Genomic DNA, 25,000 nt, shown 5'->3' on the forward strand with positions numbered 1-25,000 from the left:
AACTAAGTTTTTATCTTTTACTTTCAGCATGCGCCTGAGATAACTACGATGTCAATACCAAGACTCCAGAAGGCAAGAATACGCTGCATACCATCGTGGGTATTTGCTCCCAGAATAAACTCCCATCTGAGACACGAGAGACTACACTTGTCGCTGGCTCATTCAGTTCTCGACTTAGAAGGCACTTTGATGGGACAATGAAGGTAATACCTCCTTTCTTCACGTCACTGAAACTTCCTCAATTCAAGCTGTCCACGCCTGATGAGATGGCAGAGAACAGACAGCAGTGATTTTCCCCTTGCCGTCTTTTACATCAACAAATTAGATTTTTATTTTTTTTTGGCCCTTTCAGGGGCTGCTGTCAAGGTCAAGGCTGCTCCCAAAATTCCCGTCTTTATTCATTCATTACTCAGGTGACCATAACGAAAGATTTGAGGGTGATTTTCCTCTTGCCATCATTCACATCAATAAGTCATTTTTCTAGACCTCAGCAGGGGTTATAGGGGTCAAAGCCGCACATCCGCCCCGGCAGCAATCGAAATCTCATATATCTGGGGTTGTTACCTCACGTTCATGGAGGTCAAACCTTTTACTGTCTTTTACATTAATAAATCGTCTGGGCTCCCGGTCTCGAGCCCCCTGGTTATAATAATTATGGTTATAATAATTTTTACTTCCAGTCGGTGGATGGAGCAGCTACTCCAGGTTTGTTTTGTTTGTTGATAAGGAGCAGTTTAATGATAAAATAATTTTTACTTCCGGAAGGTGAACCTCACCAAATGCCACGAAAAGCCATTTATACACTTTAACATGGAGTTTGTACAAGATGGAAAACCCCCTTGGGGAGGTGGTGGGGCAGAGAAAATGAAGTCACTTCATCCTTCGTCATGTGACCCCTCGTCTGCTTATCAAATTGTTCAGATGGGACAACCCAGGCAAAATAGCTTTCCTATCCTTTAGTTATTCTCTGCAGACTACTGTCGTTGCACATGTTACCAACTATAGCATATGAGAGTACGACTCTCATTTTTTCCTGGGGCAAGTTAATGACCGAATGAATTTGAAGTACAAGTAGCACAGTCAGACAGATATCAAACTGTGTATTTTAATGTCATGATTGTGTTAAAAATGCAAACAAAATATTTGCCAAAGTTGTGAGATTTTATGATTTGGGTTCCTTGCACTCCAGAGAAAGGTTGTACTTACTCCATGTGAGGTGTCCTTCCCATGTTGTCCACCCTTCGGTTGAGAATTCCTGTGCTGCTATCCATGTGTGTTTGATGCGTTCAAATAATACGATAATGTTACAGTTTTGGAAGGCCCTGGGGAGACACATCCCAACAGATAAGGGTTCCCAAATGTAGTTATATCTGCAGCAATTTTGTTTAGATAAATAACTTCTCTCCTTGTATCAGTGGATAGGGAAAAGTGTTCTGTTTGTGTAGCAGATTCGAACCCCCTTTGTCATTCTTCTGTTTCTGAATCCCCTCTCTTCTAATCTAATTTCTTATCTCTGTCCCCATCTCCTTCAATCTCTCTCTGTCTCTGTCTCTGTCTCTGTCTCTGTCTCTGTCTCTGTCTCTGTCTCTGTCTCTCTACCTCTCTCTCTCTACCTCTCTCTCTCCCTCTCTCTACCCCTCTCTCTACCCCTCTCTCTACCCCCCTCTCTCTCTCAACCTCTCTCTCTCTCTACCTCTACATCAATATATGCTTTGCAACTCACATTACATGTTACAAAAAGTTTATTGCAACTCACTGCAAATCTAATCATGTACATCATAAAGCAAATCATGAAGTGGTGAAGACCGGGAGTGCGAATCTCTTCAACAAGCAAGAAACGGCAGAACAAAGTGCCGCGGATAAGTGGGATTGGTTGTGGCTCCATTATAGAACCATAGGCTCGGCCAATGAGCGACACATGGTAACAGGAACGCACCACTGGGGAGGCAATGCCCACAAAGCTCAAGCCATGCTCGAGGGGCGGGCTCCAGAACCATGACTCTCCAAGGAACTTTATAAGCAGGAGAATTCTCACAAATCCAGATTTTTTAGGGCGTGTTTTCACATTGAAAGTGTTTTCTCCGACAATTTTTAGCTCGCCTGTTCGAAGAACAGAGAGCTATTGCGATACCCCGGCGTGATCGTGAGCATCAGCGTCAGCGTGAGTGTGAAAATGTTAAAGTTTTTGGTGCAAGTTATTTCCTTTCTCATGTTTTTATCAACCACACTATTTTTTACTGATTACAATATACAAATACATACATTGCTTTAAAATTATTTGGATCAGACTTCACTGTAATGCTTTCTAAAAAATATTATTAGACTCCTCTTTTAAAAATGATAAATGTATAAACAGGCGAGCATTGGGTGGCTTTGACACAAACTATCTGGTTATACATACCGAGTATGTATACTCGGTACTGGTATACTCGGTACTGGTATGTACCAGTACCGAGTCGACACCGGTACCATTTGGGTCATGAGGCGAATGTGATTTCAAATTTTTGGTCGTGGACAAAAAGATTTGGGAGCCAACAGGTTAAACCATAGTGTGTTCTGCTGACCAGGAGTTCTGCCCGGCCATTCCATTATGGTTCGTTATTTGTCAACGTCCCACTTGCGTTATCGCTCGGCCATTTTGGTAGACAGCAGTGGGGTGTTGAGAGCACGGTTCCACAGCTCGAAGGCTTAATTCGCCGGAAAGGTAAAGCAGAGTTAGATGCTGGACCCTGCCTGATTTTAATGTCTTCGATGGCATCCGTGGTTGCCCAGCGACCCGTCGTGCCACGCAGAGTTATCTTCCGCTCGTCGCCTTCAGGGTCACTGGCTGGGAAGCAGGTCCGAGTACTATCCTCACAACCTCCGGACGTGTACCAATATGAATGTAATATGATTTGATTGTGAAATATATTTGAGATCTCCCCATCCTTGCTTGCGACCAAGGCTGTGCAGGAAACTCTTCCCTCCTGCCCCCCCCTCCTCCATACAACAATTTATTTCCAAACAATGGTGGTCAGAGTTGATTAAATATGTTGCTGGGCAGGTTTGTAATGCGACATGGGCCTGCAAAGGCCATGAGACAAATGCCTTCGGTGATGTCCAAAGGTCATCATGGCTGTAATGAACTTCAGAGGAATATTTTTTTGCAATGATTCCCAGTCTTTGGACTAATCCATGAAGCCATGTTGGTTTAGTACTATATATGTATGATATATCTACATCTGGTGAGGTGTGCTGATTGGAAGGAGGAAGAGGAAGTGAAAATTGAGGAAAAGAAGAAAGGGGGTCGAGGATTTGGGAGAAAAGAGAAATTATGAGATACTGCAGTAAAAGTAATGCACTGGGGAGGGGAAGAGGGGCCGCCCCCCTCGTCTTTTGCACCAGTAGTGTGGTCTTGAGATGAAAGTGTCTGATCCATAGCACCTTCGCGGATGCCCAGTTAGCAGCTGACTCTGGAGGCCAACTTTGAAGTGTGGTTTGCCCAAGAGAGATCATGGCTGATAGTGAGACCCAGGAGTTTGAATGACTGAACTTCCTCAAGAAGATTGTTGAGAAAGTAGATGGTGTGGGGGGGGGGGGTGGTTGCAGGAGGGGTTTCTAGACGGTCCTTTTGGAGATAGATAGTGAGAGTGTGAGATTTGTCAGAATTGAAGGATGTGTTCCAAGTACCAGAGATATCAAGAGATCATTGATGGAGATCATGAATATGCCTGGGCCTAGAGCACTGCCTTGGGGTACTCAATCGTTACTCGGGAGAGATGAAAGAATTGTGTTGAGTGCCACGCATTGACTATGAGAGTTGAGGAAGTCGGTAAGCCATGTGTGGAGTTGGCCATGGATGCCTTGTCCACCGAGAAGCTGGGAACCCATCTCATTGGCACAGAGTTTGGAGAGTAAGGCAGTGTTGCAGGTTCAGGGGAGTGCGCATGGCTCTTGAGGGGGTGGCTCAGACCCGCTGCTTAACATCAGACCCTGAAGCCGACGAGCCACGGATAACTCCGCGATCCGACGGATGCCAGAGAGACAGAGTTTGGAGAGTAAGGTAGGATGGCAGCTGTATCAAAAGCAAGAGATATGTCCAGACTGCATCAAAATTTGCTTCTTGATGTTTAAAATGATTCAACTTTGACACTTTGACGAAAGTGTGGGACAGAGTTTTGGTTGGGCCTGGAAGGGTAGCCGATGGAAGTGAGACCCACTGCGTAATGCAAATTGCACCGACTCATGTCGGCCTTCTCTGTGCAGGGGTGGTGTGATCGCAATAGGAATACTGTACTGCGGACTGGTTAGTTTATTCATTTATTTACTTATTTATTTCAAAGAGGGAGTTAGACAGTGGAATTGTCCTTTTGTGGTGTATGAGCAGGACTCCCCCAGCTTCATCCCCAATTGAGGTGTTATCACAACCAGAAAGTCCCATATTATGCAACGAGTGCTGAAACTTTTCTGATCACAGTGGGTTCATAAAAACAACGCATCTTTCATTGATTTCACAAAATATAATTGACATTTCATCAGGTATAAAGAAATGCATCGCAAGATGTAAAAAATAAATAAATAAAAGAATATTATTATCATTATTATGATGATTATTATTATTATTATTATTTCATTTGCAGCACAAGGCTGTGGGGTGGAATCGTTGGCTGAGAGCGCAGTTGTGCCACTGATACAGTGCCCCCAATAGGTTGTAGCAGGAAATGGTTATTTGGTCAGGGTGCCGGCAAAAGCTCACCTCCTCTGTGAAGGACGACACCGTGGGATATTCAATGTCCACCAACAAATTCTGGTCGACTCGACGTGCAGTTTAGGGTCTGAGGGACAGCACACACACACACACACACACACACACACACACACACACACACACACACACACACACACACACACACACACACACACACACACACACACACATTGATGAATCACCCTGCCTGTGAAACACTGGGATTGACGGTTTATAGCCGAGTCAGGAATCAAACCCAGGCTCGACACAGTCCATGGGCCCAGGCCAGAAATTCCACTTGTCGGTCCCATCTAAGGAAACCAATCCAAGTTATGATTTTTGAATTGGTGTGTATATATATATATATATATATATATATATATATATATATATCATATTTTGATGTGATAACCATTGCAGACTGGCAGCTTATTGGTCGTTATCATCTCTGGAATGTACCCACCCTCCGCATGATGAAAGCGAAAAGGCAAACTCAGAAACATTCACGAATGATGCAATTGCTGTTTCCATATGGGGCGAGAATGAACTGCAAACCACAAAGCCATGTCTGAAATGCTTTATTTATACCATCCGAATAATCCTTTCTGTCATTTCTGAAGACAGAATTTGTTTTATGGCAGAAAGGGGCGAATAATAGGGCCTATCAAAATGTTGCTGATTAGTGATTTTCAGTACATTTTAATTTATAATATTGTCATACAAGTTCCCTGGGTAGTGCTACTGATCCGCAGTAGCATACAACATGCACATGTTGTATGAGGAAAACATTTATGAACATTTTACAAGTTTTTTTTACCACAGTTAAAGGAATTGCCCTTCCCCTACCCTCGTTCCAACAAGCGTCCAAAATGTGAAATTTACGGATAACCCAAATTTCACCACGCTACTGTGGCATGTTTATGTACTATGTTTTACTCATGCATATTTGTAGCCATGAATATCCTTGTGATTGTGCCAAAACATGCACATCATGGATCAGTAGTCAAGACTTTATCACTGTTATCAGCATCAGAGTCCTCAAGGTCCACAACCTCTTCCTCGACATCAGCGGGCTGGTTGCTGCAGGTTCGCAACTTGCACATATCAGTGCACTTCAGCTTATTGGCAAGGCACGTGCAGTCTGGGAGTTTGCACGACCGTCCACACTTGCAGGAAAGCAGTTGCAACACTGCATCCGGTGCTGGAGAACCCTGCATCCACTCGATTGCCAGCTTCCCGTCATCATCATTGGTCCATCCACAACCCTTGGGGCTTGGAACATAGGGTTAGCATTGCAGACAGCACCTCCAAATATCAGCCTGGTAGTTTACATGGAGGACGTGCATGAAGAGGCAGTCTTCACATGGTGGAAGCTGACTGGACTCTATCTCTCCCCATCTGGCACGGAAGAGTTGATGTCGGAGTTCATTGACTTTCGTGGTGTTGGAAGACGGCACGTACATGTGGGAGGTGACCTCTTGCAGCTTCTGAAAGAGCTCAGTGGATACTTCCCATGAATGACCGAGCTGACTGAAGGCCTCTTGGGAGGTCTTATCCGACTTCATTTGCTTCAAGGCGCCCATCTTTCCCCGGCCTGCAAAGGCACTGACTGTATCACAACCGGAGAACACGTGCAGTCCAACCAGGGCATCACAGACACTGTCTCCCATCGATCTCGCAAGCTTGTCAATGTCTAAGAACCGTGTGCGGGTTTGCGTACCACACTTCTGATACACGGGGCATGGGATGTCCTTATTGAAGGCAAGACACAGCACAAGGACATCTGTATCTTTGCAGTGATCACCACAGCCTTGTACCCAGCCTCTGCTGCATGCAGAGCCTGCAGAAGCATTCGGGTGTCTGCTTCCTCCTGTGTGGACTTCAGCTCTGCCACTTTCTCCCAGTGGTCATTGGTGAGCTTGTTCCAGACCTCCTTGCAGGTTACATAGAGCAACTTTTCCTTCAGTTTCTCCCTGCTTTTTGGTTCTTTCCACTCCTCTACCAGGAACTTGATTAGACTTGCCTTGTTGGAAGAGCTGCAGAGCAGTTTCCTCCACTGCTGAATTTTGTGGCCTGGTGCGATGCTCCTGAACTGGATTGCTGTGCTTGCACCTCTGTTGCATCTCTCTGCGTCTTTGAAGGACGTCTCTCGGTAAACATCGAAGACAATATCAATGCGTTTACTCTGGGCTCCATCATGAAGAGCCGTTGACAGTATCGCTTCAGCCAACTGTGAAAACGTCTTGTCATTCCCTTTCATCTTCTGTACCAGGCTCATGCCCTCAATGACAGTTTCTGATGGCTCTGCAATAACTTCAGCGGGAGAAACACTCTTTTCCAGCTCTCTGGCAAGGGTTGCTTTGTTCGTCTTCCGCAGAGATCCATCGCCATTAGCAAATGACCGTGGCAAGGGCCCCAGGGGGTGCGCCAAGACATCTCTTATGTGCAGATCTCGACTCTGAGCAACGAGGATCATGTGCCCAAACAGGTTCCTGTCAGCCCTGAGAACAATTTCTTTGGCTTGCGCTTTGCTGGTTGGTTTCTTCCGGATGTGGGTGAATGCTTTCAAATTCCTTTTTGTCATCTTGTCATTGAACTGTGCAGTTGGTGGATTTGTCTCCAGGCGTTTCTTCTTGAAATCCTGGTATGCCTCCTCTCCTACCGTGCGAGCTGCGAGGAGGTCATTGGCAACATCAGGAGGAGCAACAAGCTGACAAATTGTGCTTGATCAGGACTCAGTGGATCCAGCCAGCTGTTCTCCATGAGATCCACCAAGGATTGGATCTCAGCCTCATCCCTCCGGATCCTCGGTAACTGCAGATCTGGATGGTTCAGCTGGGAGTGACTTCGACCTACCATATCCCTCAGGTGCCCAAGGTACATACTGTGGTAATCTGACATCAGATAGTATTGGGTCACAGCTCCTGGATTCAGACTGAATCCTTTCGTTCCTCCAGGTGTCTGTGCATCTTTGTTGACAGTCTCCTCGATCATCTGATCCATGAGAATCCGTCCGAATGGGTTCGGGGTGCCGATCTGAACCGAGAAGCCACCTTCCATGAAGTGGGCATGTACTTCGGGGTGGTCGAGCGGCAGTCGGGACATCTGTGCGTAGTAGTCGGGTAGGGATCGGGTGTAATTGAGCTTGTCATAGGCAAAGCACCATGGAATCATCTCTCGGATGGATGCTAGGTGTAACATCCAGTCCCCTTCTCTGGATGCTCGAAGGAGTGCCAGCATGATCTCCACAATGTCGACATACGACATCCAGAATGCTGAGAGATCGCCATTCCCATCCCTGAGGTAGTTGAGGTAGACTTGGAATAGCTCCATGGTGCTGACGCATGAGGTATTCTCCAGAACCTTCTTGAACGACATCTGACAGATGTTATCACAGAAGTTGCTGATGCTGGTCAGGGTTTCTTCCAGGTGGCGCAGGTCTGCAATGTGGTTCTCCTCTAGCCATGGGAGGAATCCTTTCCAGGCCAGCCTCATCAATGCTTCGTACACAAGCTTGTGGAGCCTCACACCACAGTTGTACTTGCGGCCTTCCATCAGCCCAGCTATGGAACCCTCGGCAATCACGCCTGACTCGACGCACAAGTCCCTCAAACCGGCATCTTGGAACCTCTTTCCAATGGTCGAGAGCAGGTTGCATATGGTGTGGAATGCACAAATTCTGAGGATTATGTTCTTGACTGGAAGCCTTTTCGAACGCTTGATACCGTACACGGTTCAAAGATGTGGCCGTCTTGTATCCGTACATGGTACACGTAAACGCTTCGATCGCCTGTACACTAGATGCATTACATCTACCATCACGGGACAGACTTAAGAATGCTTCTTTGAATTGTTCACTCTTCTCCACGTTTGATGCAGGACGTATCTTCCCCATCCTTACAAATGCTGAATTATAATCACATCCGGTAAAGGCGTGTAAGGCAGGAAGTGCAGCACACATCTCTGGTCCTATTTGGTGTGCTATGGTCGATATATTGATGTATCGCCGATTCTTCCCTGTTTCTGTATCCATCCATATTTTTGCCGCAAACTTTTGGCAATGATGCAGGAGGATTACACAGATGTCTGTATCAGAAGCTCTTACTATGATATCACCTGAGATTCCTTGAGCTGACATGGCAGCAATGTGGAGAATGATATGGGTATCAGCCTCATGATGATTGCTCTTAAAGGAATCGACGTCTTCTTGCACAACTTGGCCATTTTGGCTGGCTATATGAACACATCTGTCGTTGAAGCCAACAAACAAGTCGCACTCACCAATTATAGGTCGATACTCAGCTTTTCCCCATTCACGTGCTTAGAACAAGGGCAGTTGGCGCTTGAACGAAGTTGACTTCAAAGCTTCCTTGAGTTTCGGTCTTGCTTGCTCAGGGCCTCTAATGTTGTATGTTCCTTCTGAGGTACCTCTGTTTATCCTCTCCACATCTTTGATTGATGGAATATCGTACGTATCGAATAAGATGTCAATGCGACCTTGACTCAGGGCTGCAGCCTGTATCAGGATGCAACGAGCAAGGCCTCCATAGGTCCTTGGGAGATTGGGTGGTAATGCATGCAATAGGAAATTACCATCAATCACACAGACATCGACTGTGGATGGAACATCAGATGTTACTTTTCCTTCAAGGGGCGCGGTTGTCATCCATGGTTCAATCGTCATCCATTGTTCAATCGAATGATCGGTCTCCTGATCATGTGATGAGATCATCTCCAAGTCTGAAAAATGTTGACATCGCTGCCTGAATTTCTATCAATTTTGCATCCTATAGTGGACCGATACATCGAATGTCTAATGAGCTAAAAGTGTCACATTGTAGAGGAATTTAAGATTATGAACATGCATCATCTCACGGCCTGAAACTTTGCATTTGGAAATTTTCATTCAAATGTCATCACGTACATTATCGATGAACACACCAAAGTACTCACCTCCTTCGTCTGATTCCATTACGATTTGGAGAGTCGATGGCTGGAGAATCGTAGTCTGCAGTGCGCTGCACCCTCGGAAGTCACCAGATCGACAAAAACACATGTTCATTTGAGGTGGTTCTCCGGCAGAACCTGCCATCTCAGCGATGTACCAGACCTAAAAAGTTTTGGTGCCGCCACCAATGTTTAATTTCGGTTTGGGTTGGAAACTACGCGGTTGTAAAAAAAGGGAAGTAGTTTCGTTTTCTGCTGGGCATTCAACAATGGGGTTGCGCCGAGCAACTTTGGTTAAAGATACAGTAGTTACCATTGGTTGGCGTTAACCACTTTAATTGATTCTTAAGGTACTTAGGCTGACCTGATTGCGTTCTTAAGTGACATATTCTATATTGTTATTCACTCGACTTTCATTTGCAACATGTTTCGTTTTGGTGTTCAAAAGTCTAATTAAAGTGATTACACTGCAATCTGGTCTCCGAACCTCAGAGAGTACTGCAATACCGATGTCAAAACGCTTGAGCTCAGATGATAACAGAGACATGTGATCATCCTCTGTTTAGGATGGGACATTCCAGGCACCCACCCGAAGAGACCGCCTCAGGTTAACCCCAGGAGACCGCCGTCTGTTGGATGATACCTCATCACCACCCCGACACACAATACTGCAATCTGACCCCAGGAAGGTTACCCCATGGTTTTCCTCCTATCATCAAAAAGTGGAGGTCCCAAAAAGCTTTGCCCCAATCCTGTCATCCGGTGAGCTGCCCTGAGGAGGGCAGCTGCACAGGAGGTATTCCCACGGAGTGGGTTTTCAGATTTTTTTGGTATGCTTTGCCGAATGAAGGGGTTTATGGTGGCGGGAGTACAAATCCTGCCACCAAACTAGTAACCCAACAGCAGGAGGACATCCGCAGACACAGTTGGGCACTAGATTATGGATGGCCGTTGTCTCACTTGGAGCTTCTCCGCCCTTTGACAGGATGTGTTTTTAATACTGCTGGGTATCCATATCGTACCCTCTCCTCACCAGGAAACTAGGTGGTGGAGACGGTTTAGTTGCCGATAACCCGACCATGAAACAGGTGAGTACAGGTTCACATGGCACCTGTAGCAGGTCACAGATGACTTCTACTGATGCATTCAACGAACCCTCTTCTCCCCTCTCCCAATGGAAGCTGGAGTTCCCCAAAACTGTGCTTTGGATCCATTCTTCATCGTTATTGTTTCGTATGCAGCCTTTGGCTGCAGGTTGCATCATTTTCTGGAAGCATGGCTGTGCCGCTGATGCAGTGCCCTTGTTAGCAATGAGCTGGTACTGATTTTGCCGACGTCGGAAGGGTGACAGGCTGAATCAACCCTCCAGGTTGATTCATGAGAATCCGTCCGATTTAAAGGGGCTGGCAGGATGACCTTGAGGTACGCACATTTGCCGGTGTTTCACAGACAGTTTGATTCAACATGTGTGTGCTGTCCTTCGGATGGACATTAAATGGGATTCCTTCTGCCAGCATTCATCAGTGGACATTAAAGATCCCATGGTGTCTTTCATGAATGGAAGGCGAGCTATCGCGGGCACAAGGGCTCAAACTCAAGACTCGAAGATTTTAAGCCAGCCACTTCAACCGTTAAGCCCACATCAGGCTTATTCTTCATCCTTGTGGATATAAATGACCTCTTTGATGCTCTGGGAAACCTTTTCCTTTTTGCAGATGAGTCCACATTGTCAAGCAGTACCCCCATCCCTCTATTAAGCAGACCGCAGCTGTGACTCTCTCTCTGTCTCTCTCTCTTTCTCTGATCTGGAAATAGTAAATACAGCATATCCTTCAATCCTGGAAAATGTCACATTCTGACCCTTTTACTCCAGAAGGAACGTCAAGCGAGCCCAGCTATTTCCTTGGTCATCCACTGGAAGAGATCGAATCTCTTGAACTTCTGGGCCTCACCATCAACCATGATCTTTCCTGGGCTCACCAGATAGCAAAGCTGAGCTCCAAAGCCAACCACACATTGGGCAACCTCTGTCGATCCAGGTTTCTTTGAAAACTACTCAACCTTCAAGGCCCTCGTCCTCAGCTCAATGGTACTCTGCTCTCCCCTGTGGGTTGGCAGCCCAGAGTCACATCTGTCTCTTGGATTCTATGGAGTTGAAAGCTCTCATAATTATTTTAATCTCCCATGATGACACTGAGTGACAGGGCCTGTTGCGTCTACTTGTCACAAGTAGACGTAGCGACGCGCTGCTCTGGCACATACTCCCATACCTGACCTGACCTGATTTAAAGGAGCTGGCAGGATGACCTTGAGGTGCGCACATTTGCCGGTGTTTCACAGACAGGTTGATTCAACTATGTGTGTGCTGTCCTTCGGATGGACATTAAATGGGAATTCCTTCTGCCAGCATTCATCAGTGGACATTAAAGATCCCATGGTGTCTTTCACGAATGGAAGGCGAGCTATCACGGGCACCGTAAAGAAACAAATTACTGGCTTAACTTCCACTGGGAAGGCAATGGCAAACCACCCAGTATAACCCTTGCTCAGGAAGCTGCTTCAGCAGCATTGGCGCTCTGCGAAGAGAGAGAAGGGAAAATATATTGAAGGAAAAGTCAGCCTTTGGTGGGGAATGTTTTGTTCCTCCTCGTCACCACTTGCCAATCACGAGCATTTGCCAAAAACTCTTTCCTAAATCCAGTTTAACACACAATGAAACTGTCTAATCCACAACTATGAACAGAAACTGGAAGTGGGAGAGTCAATAGAATTCCTCAGCCTCACCATATTGTCCACAACATACCGTGAGAAGATCATGTCATCACCATCAGAGACTAAACCTGCATTGGGGTCGGCTGGGTAGTGCGAAAGTTTTACCGAGACACTGAGCAGACCACAGTCTGTCACTTCATCTGTTGTTGCTGGATTATTTAATTTTCCTTCAGTTTACTCTTTATCATTTGTCATTGAAACGAATTACAGTCTATTTTTGGTGGAAACGAATGTTTAAACCCACCTGATGCCAAGCTAAAGCTGGCTATATGTGCATTTGCAGCTTTAAATCAATCTCACTTCCCTTTCATTCATGGATTCCAGATAATCATAATAATAATAATAATAATAATAATAATAATAATAATTTGAAGGGCACTCGGGAGAGCGCATACCTCTACCACATAATGCCTGATCCACGAGAACATATCGGGCCCAATACATTTTTGAAGTATGCCATACAGACAGTACTATATCGTTTTTGACCCGACCTCTCAGTGGTGAAGAATCACTTCAAAAATTAAATAACTCTCGCATCCAGATCCAGATTCGGATCTTCACCAAATTGGAATTAATCCATCCTTGCCACACACCCAACCTGTCCACCAAGTTTCATCCGGATATATATTCCACATGACTACTAGATCATAACTGTGACGTTTCATGTCGTTGGATGAAGCAGTTCAAGAGAAAGGCTTTTAAAAAGATTTTTGTTCAAAACCAATATGGCTGCCAGACCATGTGACCAATTAATTATTTGTGAACACCGTGGTATCCCCAAGACGAGAGGAACATGTGGGTGAAGATTCCTCTTTATCTCTTAAGCCATTTTGGAGAAGACGATTTCAAAATGTTTACTCTTTAAACAAGTGAAATCCTTCAATACAGCACGTGTGGTGAAGCAAATGAGTACACGAATGTCAAAATATGCAATTTATGCTTTTTCAGTTAAAAAACAATTAAAAAGCGTACTTAATATTTGGAATGTAAAAATCTTGTTATTATTGTGATAAGCACCTTTATATATAACAGAAAGAATGAAATCGTTCGATACAGCGTGGCAGGGGACCGCAAAAGAATGATAGCATAAGAAGAACTAAGCTTTCAGCATTCGGCGATCGGCGCGAAATGCGATGGTGAACGGAAGTGACGTCTTTCGGCGCGAAATGCCATGGTGGGCGGAAATGACGTCTTTCGTTCGTTCGTACATGAGGGGTGCGTTTCTTCGTTTTTTTTCCGTCAAGCAATAAATTAAATGGTTTTCACATTTATAACACATTAGTTTCACAAATTTCCATTGAAATATTCGGGTATTTCCGTCAATTGTCGCCATTTCCGTCGAGGTTACGCACTGCATCTACTGGATGGCCGTCATTGGCTGTCTTGAGGCACGTGGGGGGGGGGACACAGGGGACACCGGAGACATGTAGACGCCGGCGGGGACATTTCAAACTCGGTGCAATTGTATGCAGCGCACGCGCAGTAAAAAGTCGAAGCTACCCAACCATGTGACCTTTGACACCATACGTTCCTCTTTGTTCTTTGTTCCTCAGGGATAGTCAATCATACCTGTAAATTTCGCCTCGATTTGTTCAGCCGTTTCGGAGAAGATTTTTTGACGGTTTGTATGTTCAGGAAAATAGGGCTGCCGAACCACATGACTGATGACATCATCAATTGCACCACCCTCGATACAATTTAGCCAGAGATGAACCTCTAAATTTTTCATACTGATCGGATAAAGCATTCGACGTCTGAAATTATGACGTCACAATGAAGCCCACCTATGACAGCACCAGACAAGTTTGATTTAAATCGCAGAACCCAGATTCAAAATATTTAATAATCCTGGCTGCCAGACCGTACATCCGATCAGGTTTAAATTAAAAACACGTATTCTACATGACGACTTGATCATAATTGTGAGGTTTCATGTTGATTTATGAAGCTGTTCAAGAGAAATAATTTTACAAAGATTTTCCTTCAGTCCAATATGGCTGCCATACCATGTGACCTATTAATTATTCGTAAACACTGGTATCCACAAGGCTTGGGGAACATGTGGGTGAAGATTCCCCACCATCTGTCAACCTGTGCTGGAGAGGATTTTTCAAGATTTGAGGGTAAATCCAATATGGCTGCCAAACCATTTGACCAATGACGTCATAACTGGAGAACTTTTTGTTCCTCATGCATGGGCGATCATACCTGTAAAGTTTCACCTCGATCTGTTCAGCTGTTTCAGAGAAGATTTTTGACGGTTTGTATGTTAAAATCAATATGGCTGCCGAACCACGTCAGCAATGACATCATCAATTTATTCCCCCCGCCCCTCCCCCCCCCAATACAATGTAGCCTGAGATGACCCTCAAAATTTTTCACACTGATCGGATAAAGCGTTGGACATATGCAATTATGATGTCACAAAGAAGCCACCGATGACGTCATCAAAAAAACATCAAACTTGTTTCCCATGAGTTCTTCACATGTGCCAAGTTTCAATTATTTTCCATGGTCTGGATACAGGGATCCAAAGTTTTTCCTTTTTTTCCAACATAGTTGCCACACACCATGACCTGTGACATCATAATTATCATTAAAAAGATTCCACATGAGTAGTCCCACCTGTGGTGAAAATTTCGTGTCAATCTGATAAGCGATTTATTTATTTATTTATTTATTTATTGTATACCTTGTCGAGGCTCGTATGAGAGCTCACACACAACGCACAGTAAGGGGGGGCATGACACGAGGGGCGGGAGTGGGAAGGACAAAACATTGGGAAACAGAGACATCAGATCTGTGGGAGGGAGAGGGATGGGGCGAGGAACACGGGGTACACAAGATGGACATTACAGGGACTTTCAGGAAGGAAAGCAGGGAATTTGAAGGAGGTGGGTTTGGGGTGGATTAACGGGGGTAGAAACTATTGAGCATTTGGATGGGGGACGATAAGAGGTGGTGGTGAACAGCTGTTTTGAAGGCCTGGTGGGAAGAATAGGATTGAACAGAGTGAGGAAGTTTATTCCAAAGGCAGGGAAAAAGAGGAACGAAAGAGTGATGGTGAGCAGTGATTAGTGATTTTGGTAGTTTTACCAGAAGGGGGTTGTTGGCAGACCTTGAGCGCCCTGCGGAAATATGGTGGGGACAAATCGCAGACAGGGCAAGGGTGGGGGGGGGGGCGAGACTGAAGAGGAGATGGTAGAAGACAGAAAGACCACCGACCAGCCCCTGCGGTGAGATAGAGAGAGGCCCGCTTTGGAGGCCAGGTTGGAATTGTGGCTTTCCTAGGAAAGATCATGGCAGATTGTGAGACCCAGAAGCTTTAAAGAAAGGACTTCTTCCAGAGGATTGTTGAAAAAGTAGATGGGGGGGGAGGTGGGGGGTTGCCAAACATTCCTTTCGGAGAGGCATCGTGAGAGGGTGACATTTGTCCGGATTGAAAGTCATGTTCCACGTGTTGGACCAGTTTGTGATTTTACTCAGATCTGAAGAGGACGAACAAGCTGCTGCTTGCCGGTCTGAGGGATGACAGATGGTACAACAGAGGATGGAGTCATCAGAAAAGAGATAAAGAGGATTTTCCAGAAAGTCAGAGAGATCATTGATGAAAACCAGAAAAGAACAGGGCCCAGAACGCTCCCTTGAGGAACTCCAGCCTGGACAGGAAGAGGGATAAAAGAACTCTATTTCAGGCCACACGTTGACTGCGACAGGAGAGGAAGTCTGCGAGCCATGAGTGGAGATGGCCTTGGATACCAGCGGAAGAGAGTTTGGTGAGCAGAGCAGGGTGGCAGACCATGTCAAAAGCACGTGATATATCTGGGGATATGGCTCTGATTTCATTTCTGGTATTGAGGACCACCATCCATTGTTGGGAGAGCAGAAGCAGCATATCCAGCGTCGAGTGACCTGGTTTGAAACCAAATTGATGATCGGAAATCAGGCCATTGGAGAAGAGGAAGGATTTAATGTCTGAAGCGATGATGGCTTCAATAACCTTGCTGATTATTAGGAGAAGGCTGATTGGTCTGGAGTTGCAGGGATCTGTTTTTGCACCTTTTTTGTGCAGGGCAGAAATGTTTGCTGATTTCCAAGCAGATGGCAGATGGCAGATGACCTTGAGCAAATGAGAGGGTGAATAGAGCAGAGAGAGGGTGAGCAAGAGGAGAGGAGCAGATCATTAGGACACGTGGGCTGATGCAGTCTGGACTGGTTGAAGAATCTGAGTCGAGGTTTGACAGCAAGCTCTCCACCTTGTCAGGAGAAAAGGACACAGAGTCCAGGGACAGTTGGGTGCCACTGGGTAAGGTAGGTACAGAAAGTGATGGGTTTTGGACACAAGAATTTGATGCAAACATCGAGTTTAGATATTGTCTTTTCACGTGTGGTATCATCAGTGCGGCCATTTGTGGTAAGGGAGGGGATGGAGGGGGAACACACACCAGAAACAGATTTGATTCGATGCCACCAGGATTTGGAGGAGGGAGAGAGGTTTGAGAGTTCAGACTTGACCTTCGAAATGTTTTTTTTCTGGCTTTCCTGAGGGTAGATACACACTTCTTCTGAGCTTAATGGAAGGAACTGAGATTACCCTCAGTTGGGTTTGCTTTCCATGAGGCAAAGGCAAGTTGTTTCAGGACAACTGCCTCACCACAAGCTTCAGTGAACCATGGGCAGGAGGAAGGGTAGGACAACTCAAGACAAGAGGGGATAAATCTGTGCATGAGGGAGAGCAAGTTTCTGTGAAACAATTCCCAGGATGAGTTGATGTTGGAGAAAGTCGCGATGGGATAACAGTCTAGAAGTTTGATGGTTGCTTGGAGACCCTGCCAGTCGGCTTGAGTGAAATACCAGACTTGACGGCGCTGAGGTGGTTCTCTGATAACAGCCAGAGAGATGTCCACTTTGACAAGGACGTGGTCAGAAGAACCGATTGAAGCGAAGGAAGAGCAGCAGATATTTTCAGGGAAATTTGTCAAAATCAGATCCAGAAGAGATGGAGTACCATTGGTTGAGATCTGGGTCAGGAAATTGACCGATTGAGTCAGTCCCAATGAGTCGCAGAAGACTTTTGCTGAAGTGCCATGACAGGTGAGAGAGGTACCCACACCGACCCAACTGGCATGATGACAAATAAAGTCACCACATATAAGGAAGAGAGAGTTTGGATGAGAAGATAGAAGTTGGTCTATGTTTTCGGATAGTGAGATGTAAATGGAATCATCGCTGTTTGGTGGACGGTACAGCACACGTATAAACATGAGATGGGAGTGGAGGGGAAGCCATAGCCAGAGGTATTCCTGGGGGTGTAGGAGAGTGAGGGCAGTGCATGGAGAGTGAGGAATAGAGTCTTTGATGAAGAAAGCAACTCCTCCACCAAGACGAGGCTCAGGTCTGTCAAACCGGAGGAGGGAGTAACCAGAGAGAGATACGAGGGAGTCGGAGGAGGAGGAGGAGGAGGAGGAAAGTTTCTATGAAGCAGATAATGTCTGGTTTGTCAGTGGCAACCTGTGTGGAAAGATCTGTGAGGTTTGAGTGAAGAGTTTGAGTGAATGTGATCCTCAAATCAAAAAGAGGGCAGGGGGAGGAGGCAGCTTTGTGGATGAAAGTGGGGAGGGGCAGCTTTGTGGATGAAAGTGGGGAGGGGGGGCAACTTTGAGAAACGTGAATGGGGACAGTTGAGGGAGAAGAGTGTGATGGTTGCTTTGAGAGGGAGGACTGAGAGGGGAGGGTTGAGAGGGAGGGTTGAGAGGGAGGGTTAAGAGGGAGGGTTAAGAGAGGTGAGTTGACCCTGAAGTTAGAAAAAAAGAATAGTTGATGGATTGTGAACTCAAAGCAACTTGTTTTTATTTTAATTTTTCGGTCAGAAATGGGATTAAAGACATTTCTTGATGGATGTAATTAAGGTGAATTAAGAGAATGGAGAGAAGAAACCTTGTAACAGTTGGTTGGAGAGAAAACAGAAAATTAACACGTGCGGACGTTCGGACAACGGGAGAACATGATGTCACCAGCGACTTCGTCACCAGTGACATAAAAATCATTATCATATCCTTTCTCCATAATTTATTACCTCCACCACCGAAGGTTCAGGACGTGAACACCCAACGTTGTTTTGTCCGTTGTTTTGTCCGTAGCCTGATGGAGTACTGCTCTCCCCTCTGGGCTGGTGCTCCTGCCTCCCACCTTTCTCGACTTCACGCTGTCGAAACCAGGGCTTTTAAGATCATTGGCATCTCCCGCAATGAAGCTGAGTCTTTGGGCCTCTCACTCAATCACCGCAGGTTGGTCGGTGGTCTTTCTGTCTTCTACCGACTCCTCTCCAGCCTTGCCCCCCCTGCTCTCTCTGCGATTTGTCCCAACCACATTTCCACAGGGCGCTCAAGGTCCGCCAACAACCCCCTTCTGGTAAAACTACCAAAATCACGAATCACTGCTCATCTTCACTCTTTCATTCCTCTTTTTTCCCGCCTTTGGAATAAACTTCCTCACTCTATTCTTTCCCATTCTTCCCTCCAGGCTTTCAAAACAGCTGTTCACCACCACCTCTTATCTTCCCCCATCCAAATCCTCGATCTTTTCTACCCCCGTTAATCCACCCAAGCCCACTTCCTTCAATTCTCCTGCTTTCCTTCCTGAAAGTCCCTGTAATGTCCATCTTCTCCTCGCCATGTTCCCCGTCCCATCCCCATCCCTCTCCCTTCCACAGTTCACCTGTGTCTGTTCCCCAATGATTTGTCCCTTCCACTCCCGCCCCTCTTGTCTCATGCCTCCTTGCTGTGAGTTGTGTGTTAGCTCTCATACGAGCCTCGACCAAGGTATACAAAAAAAAAAAAAATAAAAATAAAAATAAAAACGTGTCCAACAAGTTTCGGCCGAATCCGTCCACAACTTTTTGAGATATCCTGCACACAAACAAACAGGACAGAAAGGGGAGAAAACATAAATAACCTCCTTCACCTCCTCAGTAGGGAAACTGCGAGTAAATAAATAACAATGACTTCAATGTTGAGTGCTCCCGACTTTGGTCCCTGAAGTGGTGCTTTGTTGGGGTTTGGGTAATTCACGAGGCCTCGCTTGCTTCCTTTCAACTCTCTCTTTTTCATCATATTAGTGCTTCCCTCATGCAGTCTTGATTGGTGGAACTTTTGAAACAGAAATTAAATTAATCATTCTCGGCAGATAACCACCGCCGCCATGTTGGTACACCCGCACCACTGCCGCCATGTTGGAACACCAGTACCACCCCGCCATGTTGGTACAGCCGTACCACCGCCATGTTGGTACACCCGTCAGGGATGCACGTGACGTGGTTATTTGTTGTCATCTTTCCATTTGTTTCTGGTGACATTGTGGTGACTTCTTGGGAAATTTATCGCCAAAATGTTTTCCTCTCGACTTCACACAACGAAGAAATGCTTTTTGTGTCGACATCTATCTATAATTCCAGCAATCTCTGTGTGTGACCGCTGTTTCTCGATAACCACTGGTCCGATCTAATTGAAACTTGCCAGATATATTGCTGGGGACCTGAGGATGTGCCTTTTCAAGGTTTGATATGAATCGGACAAGTGCTTCGCAAGTTATGGCCATTTATTTACCAAACCAATGGCAAGACATGTTGTTGCGTGGGCGTGGCCGATGGGGAAGGGAAGCTCAGCCGCGTTCCCCATTACAGGTTACAACGTAAGGGCTTCCGGAGAGTGATGACTTCGTGTTTTCTAATAATTTCTCGATTTCTTATGCGCATTTATAGATAAACACAATGGCCCAAGTTATGATCGTTTTCCTATTAGACGGTGTATAAATTTCGGTAAGATCAGAGTGCTGGTATGCTCCGAAGCAGGAAGTACATTATTTTTTGCACGTTTTTTTTTTCTCCTCTTTCCTCTTCTCTTTGTGTTTTTCCTTGCGATGACATTGGGAAAAGGCAAAATACGTTGGCGCTAATTGAATAATTGGCCATTAAGAATAAATTGCGAATAATCGTAACTGCCATATGCGAACTTCCGGACAGTGAGGACTTCACTTCTGGAGAGTGACGATTACTGTATTCTTTCTCGATTTCTTTCTTGATTTTCTTAAACCCAATAGCTCAATCCAGTCAGTGACGATTACTGTATTCTTTCTCGATTTTTTTTTCTTGATTTATCGACTTACTGTATTGTTTCTTTCTCGATTTCTTTCTCGATTTTCTTAAACCCAATACCCCAATCCAGTCAGTGACGATTACTGTATTCTTTCTCGATTTTTTTTCTTGATTTATCGACTTACTGTATTGTTTCTTTCTCGATTTCTGTACTTTCTCGATTTTATTAAACACAATGCCCCAATCCAATCGTCGTTTACGACAGCGAAGGAACGAAGCTGAGCATTGTGCACGCGCAATGGAATCTGACGAAGCACGAGCTGCTCGCTTGACACGCAACGCAACACGCATGACAAGGCATCGTGCAGCTCAAACGGATGAAGAACGAACTGCTCGCTTGGCAGACAACACTGAACGCGAGGCAAGGCGTCGTGCAGAAGAAACGGATGAAGAACGAACTGCTCGCTTGGCAGACAACACTGAACGCGAGGCAAGGCGCCGTGCAGAGGAAACGGATGAAGAACGAGCTGCTCGCTTGACACACGACGCTACGTGCGTGACAAGGTGTCGTGCAGCTGAAACGGATGAAGAACGAACTCGCAAACTATTTTAAAACTAAAACAATTTGAACATGGAATACCTAATGACACTACTTTCAGGTCTCCCACAAATCCTACCCTGTCGCCTCACCGTGGCGTAGGAGTGGCAATGGCCATGTGTACTGTGGCAATCGGTGTACTGTGCACGTGCTAATCCTGCACTCGCAACCAATCAGATTACTGGATAGAAAGAGCGTGATCCCATTCCGCATGATTAAACAAGTGACACAACACCTGTGTTTGGATTTGTCACTGCATCAAGGATGGGTTCAGTTACAAAGTTTCTTGAAGAGCGCTCGCGAAGTGTCTTAAGCACTGAAGCAAGCACTCCTTGAGAAACCGTTGATCGGGCACGGCTGGCTTGGCAAGCGCTACCGAGCCGCTTGGTAACTGAACACACAAATCCCTGTTGTGACTGGATTATATAATTTTACTTCGGTTCTGTTTGGAAACACGTGTTTAAATCGACTTGATGCTTTTAACGTTTGAAAAGCCGGCTATCTGTCCGTGTGGAGCTGTGTTTGTTTAACATCAGTTCCTTCTCATTCATGGGTTCCAGATAATTAATAATATTTTATACTCTATTGCTCGATGAATAAAATTATTATGATTATTATTATCCAAAATATTAATGAGATCGTGCTGGTAAAGCGAGTTTTCCCAGAGTCGGTGAGCGACGGATGTTTATCTGTTGCCTGGCAACCAAGCATTGTTCGCTCATGTGACGTCACAGTATCCCCTCCCACGCGCGAACTCTCCGTTGTGGGAACGTGAAGACGGTTGCCCGTGATTTGGTGGATCTCCTGGGTTTTCACCTTTGTACCTCGTTTATCACCTCCTCACAGCGATGCCTCCCGCCAGATTTTTCCGCTCTTTTGACCGGACAATCCGCCTCGGTCACTACGTTTGTTCTTTCTTTGTGAAAACCGAACAGGTGAGGTAAACTCCGGCGCGGTCCGTTCGGTGACTGGTTCGAATCCAAACCTCGGTTTCAATTCCAAGTCTGTTCTTAAATCGCAAGGACAAAGTAACTTCGTTACCAAGTCTGTTCTTATGTAACAAGCCTGCGGTGTTGTGATGATGCTTGTGGTGGATTACCCACCATCTTGTCTGCGTTCGATTCCCAGGGGAGAGGATCCGATTTCATCACCATCACCATCATCATCATCATCACCATCCTTCTTTCAGGCAAACATTAAGCCGGGAGTCCGGTCTTCTCGCATTTGCTGGTGAACGTTACATACTTCTCGACCACGGACGAACAACTTTGACCGAAACGACAACCTTGAGGAAAAAAAACACAACTATATAGATAAATAAATGTATAATCGAACGAGTAAATACAACCTGTCGGTTCACTGAGGGAACATTAAGGGGTTGGGGGGGGGGGGTAAGAAGGGGAGGAGAGAAGAGAGGAGGGAGAGGGAGTGAGGAGTGGTCAGGGATTGAGGATGTCGAAAAAAATCAGCAAACAATGCATAAATATAACATAGAACAAATAAAACATAAAAATGAATTAATTTTTCAGAAGTGTTGTCATGCTTGGGGTTGGATACATTGCATATTGTTACGAATCTGGAAACCATGCGCACTCAACATTCAGGTAAGTACATGTAAGATAGGTCCCTTTCCTTTTTGTCTTGTGGGAGACTCGAAAACGTGCGTTGTGACGTCTTTAGTTGGGTTATTACATCAGCCATCGACATCCCATCCATCCACCATCCCATCTGCGGACCCAACCAGCCCATCACGCCCCATCCCCACAGACGAACTCCTCTAGTACGACGATTTTCTCAGGGCAGATCCTGTTACTCTCTGCGCGAGCAGGCCACGTGGTCACAAGGAATATCCGGGGCTTCCGAGCAGGGGCCACGGCTCCACCTCGGAAGGGTGCGGCCTTGGGCCAATGAGGGACGGACAGCGAGATGATTCTCGCCAAGGCCCCGCCCCTTGTGGGAGGAGACATCGCTCCCGAGCAGTGCCAGAAGAGTGGTGGATAAACGGGAGTGGGGTGGACGGAAGATTGTGTGTCGTGTGTCATTGTCGCGAAGAGTTCTGTGGACAGGAGTGGAGTGGACGAAAGGAGCCATGGTTGTTGTTTTGCCCTTGTCGGTGGCTGCACGGAGAAGGCGGTTTTGTCTGCACGTGGACAGATCAGAGTTTGAGTTCCCGAAGAGTCGCCACGAGGGTTCCGGCCCGAACCACGAGCCTGACACGAGCTCCCGGACCATTAGCCACCAGGTGCCGCATTTCCGAGAACGCTTCCCTGGGATGGCAGGTACTCTTTTCCTCTGACCACCAGCTCGTCTCTCCTCACGGCTGTGAGGGGAACAATAAAATCCTGGTTTCTTTTGTTCTTTGAGTGCGTTTGAGTGTGTTGGGCCTGTCTTTTAAGTAGGAATTGCTGAAGTGTTTGTATTTGCATCATTGTAAATATTCCTTGCTTATCTATTCGCTTTCAGTCTCGCTTCTCTTGTCTTTTATTTTCTGTAAATAAAGTAATTGGTTCAATCTTCCAGTTCGTTTCTGTCCTTTCTATGATTGACCGAGCATGGTTGGAACTTGAGAATGAGTGAAGCCGTTTGGGCCGATAAGTTGTCCGGCGCGGGTTTGGTAACTTCCGCTCTGTTACGCCGGATCCGAGTCGGTGATAGCGACTCGATTCGGACAAAGTCGGCCGAGGGTGTGGTTTCCCCGGGAGTTGGACGGCGTGAGTACTGAGGTAAATTGGAATCAGACAAGTGGACCCTCCCTCACACCGTCAAAATATTGGTGACCACAGTCCTCTAAGCGACCCGTGAACTTTCGGAGTTGTCCGAGAGTCACAACTTTAATTCCGGGTGTTCTGTGGGAGACGACTCCACTGCTCCACCTCGTGGTCGTTTATCGCCATCGAACCCCGGCCCACAACAATATTGCTTATGGCAGCCTTATTCAAGTGTGGCACCCTGTCCAGTTGAGGTTGAAGGTTCAGAAGATGAAATGGAGGCTGATTCACAGGATTATTTTTGAAGAACTTCATAAAGGAGACTTGAGTGGCTGCCTTCATTTTCTGTTCGAAGACCTCTTTCAAACATTTCAGGACATCATCCATCTCCCAACACACCTTGGAACGACTCATGCAGTCGGGATCGTGCTCATCACGAACGACTCACTCAGGATGACGGAGCACGAACCACTCGCTCAAGATAACGGGGAACGAACCACTCGCTTAAGCTGACGGGGCACGAACCACTCGCTCAAGATGACGGGGCACGAACCACTCGCTCAAGATGACGGGGCACGAACCACTCGCTCAAGATGACAGAGAACAAACCACTCGCTCAAATGACGGAGCATGAACCACCCCAACCCTCCTCACCACATATATATATTGTATATATGCATACACACACATATATCTATATACATATATAAATATACTGTATTTATACACATATGTATAAACCCTCACAGGCGTTGTGGATCACTCTGTTGATACCCGATGCTCCATGAGTGGAATGTTAATGTGGAAGTATTTCACAAACAGTGAATGAAATGTGACACAAACACTCCAAGGGTTCTACCATCTGACATCACGAGTGGTACACAACACCAGTTAGGGTTTATAGTTAGGCCACAATCACTAAAATTGGATGTTTTTGGATGAAAAACAGTTCAGATCTTCAGTGCAAAACTGATGTCATAGTAGCGATTCCACACTCCAAGGTGACCGCCGCGAGACATGCGTGCCACTCTAAAATGACCAGCACGTCCTGTCCGTTCTATTATTTGTATGTATTTATATGCAAACTCCACTCATGGATCGATACCAGTCTGATTTATGAGATGAAACCCTCGTTAACCCCCACCGCAAATCCTCCT

General features: G+C 46.0%; 1 long non-coding RNA gene across 1 annotated transcript; it reads right to left on the reverse strand.

Annotated features, from left to right (window-relative positions):
* Positions 1 to 640: 640 nt before the first annotated feature.
* On the reverse strand, positions 641 to 18,559 carry LOC147007044 (uncharacterized). Its single transcript, XR_015054442.1, has 3 exons — positions 18,522 to 18,559; positions 4,736 to 4,814; positions 641 to 1,322 (listed from the first exon to the last, which is right to left on the reverse strand). It is a non-coding gene; the product is annotated as an uncharacterized LOC147007044 (long non-coding RNA).
* Positions 18,560 to 25,000: the final 6,441 nt, after the last annotated feature.

Source organism: Eptatretus burgeri, unplaced genomic scaffold (genome assembly GCF_056783735.1).
Source record: "Eptatretus burgeri isolate ZD-2024b unplaced genomic scaffold, Ebu_testis_v1 Ebu_testis_scaffold_877, whole genome shotgun sequence".
NCBI classification, from domain to species: Eukaryota; Metazoa; Chordata; class Myxini; order Myxiniformes; family Myxinidae; genus Eptatretus; species Eptatretus burgeri.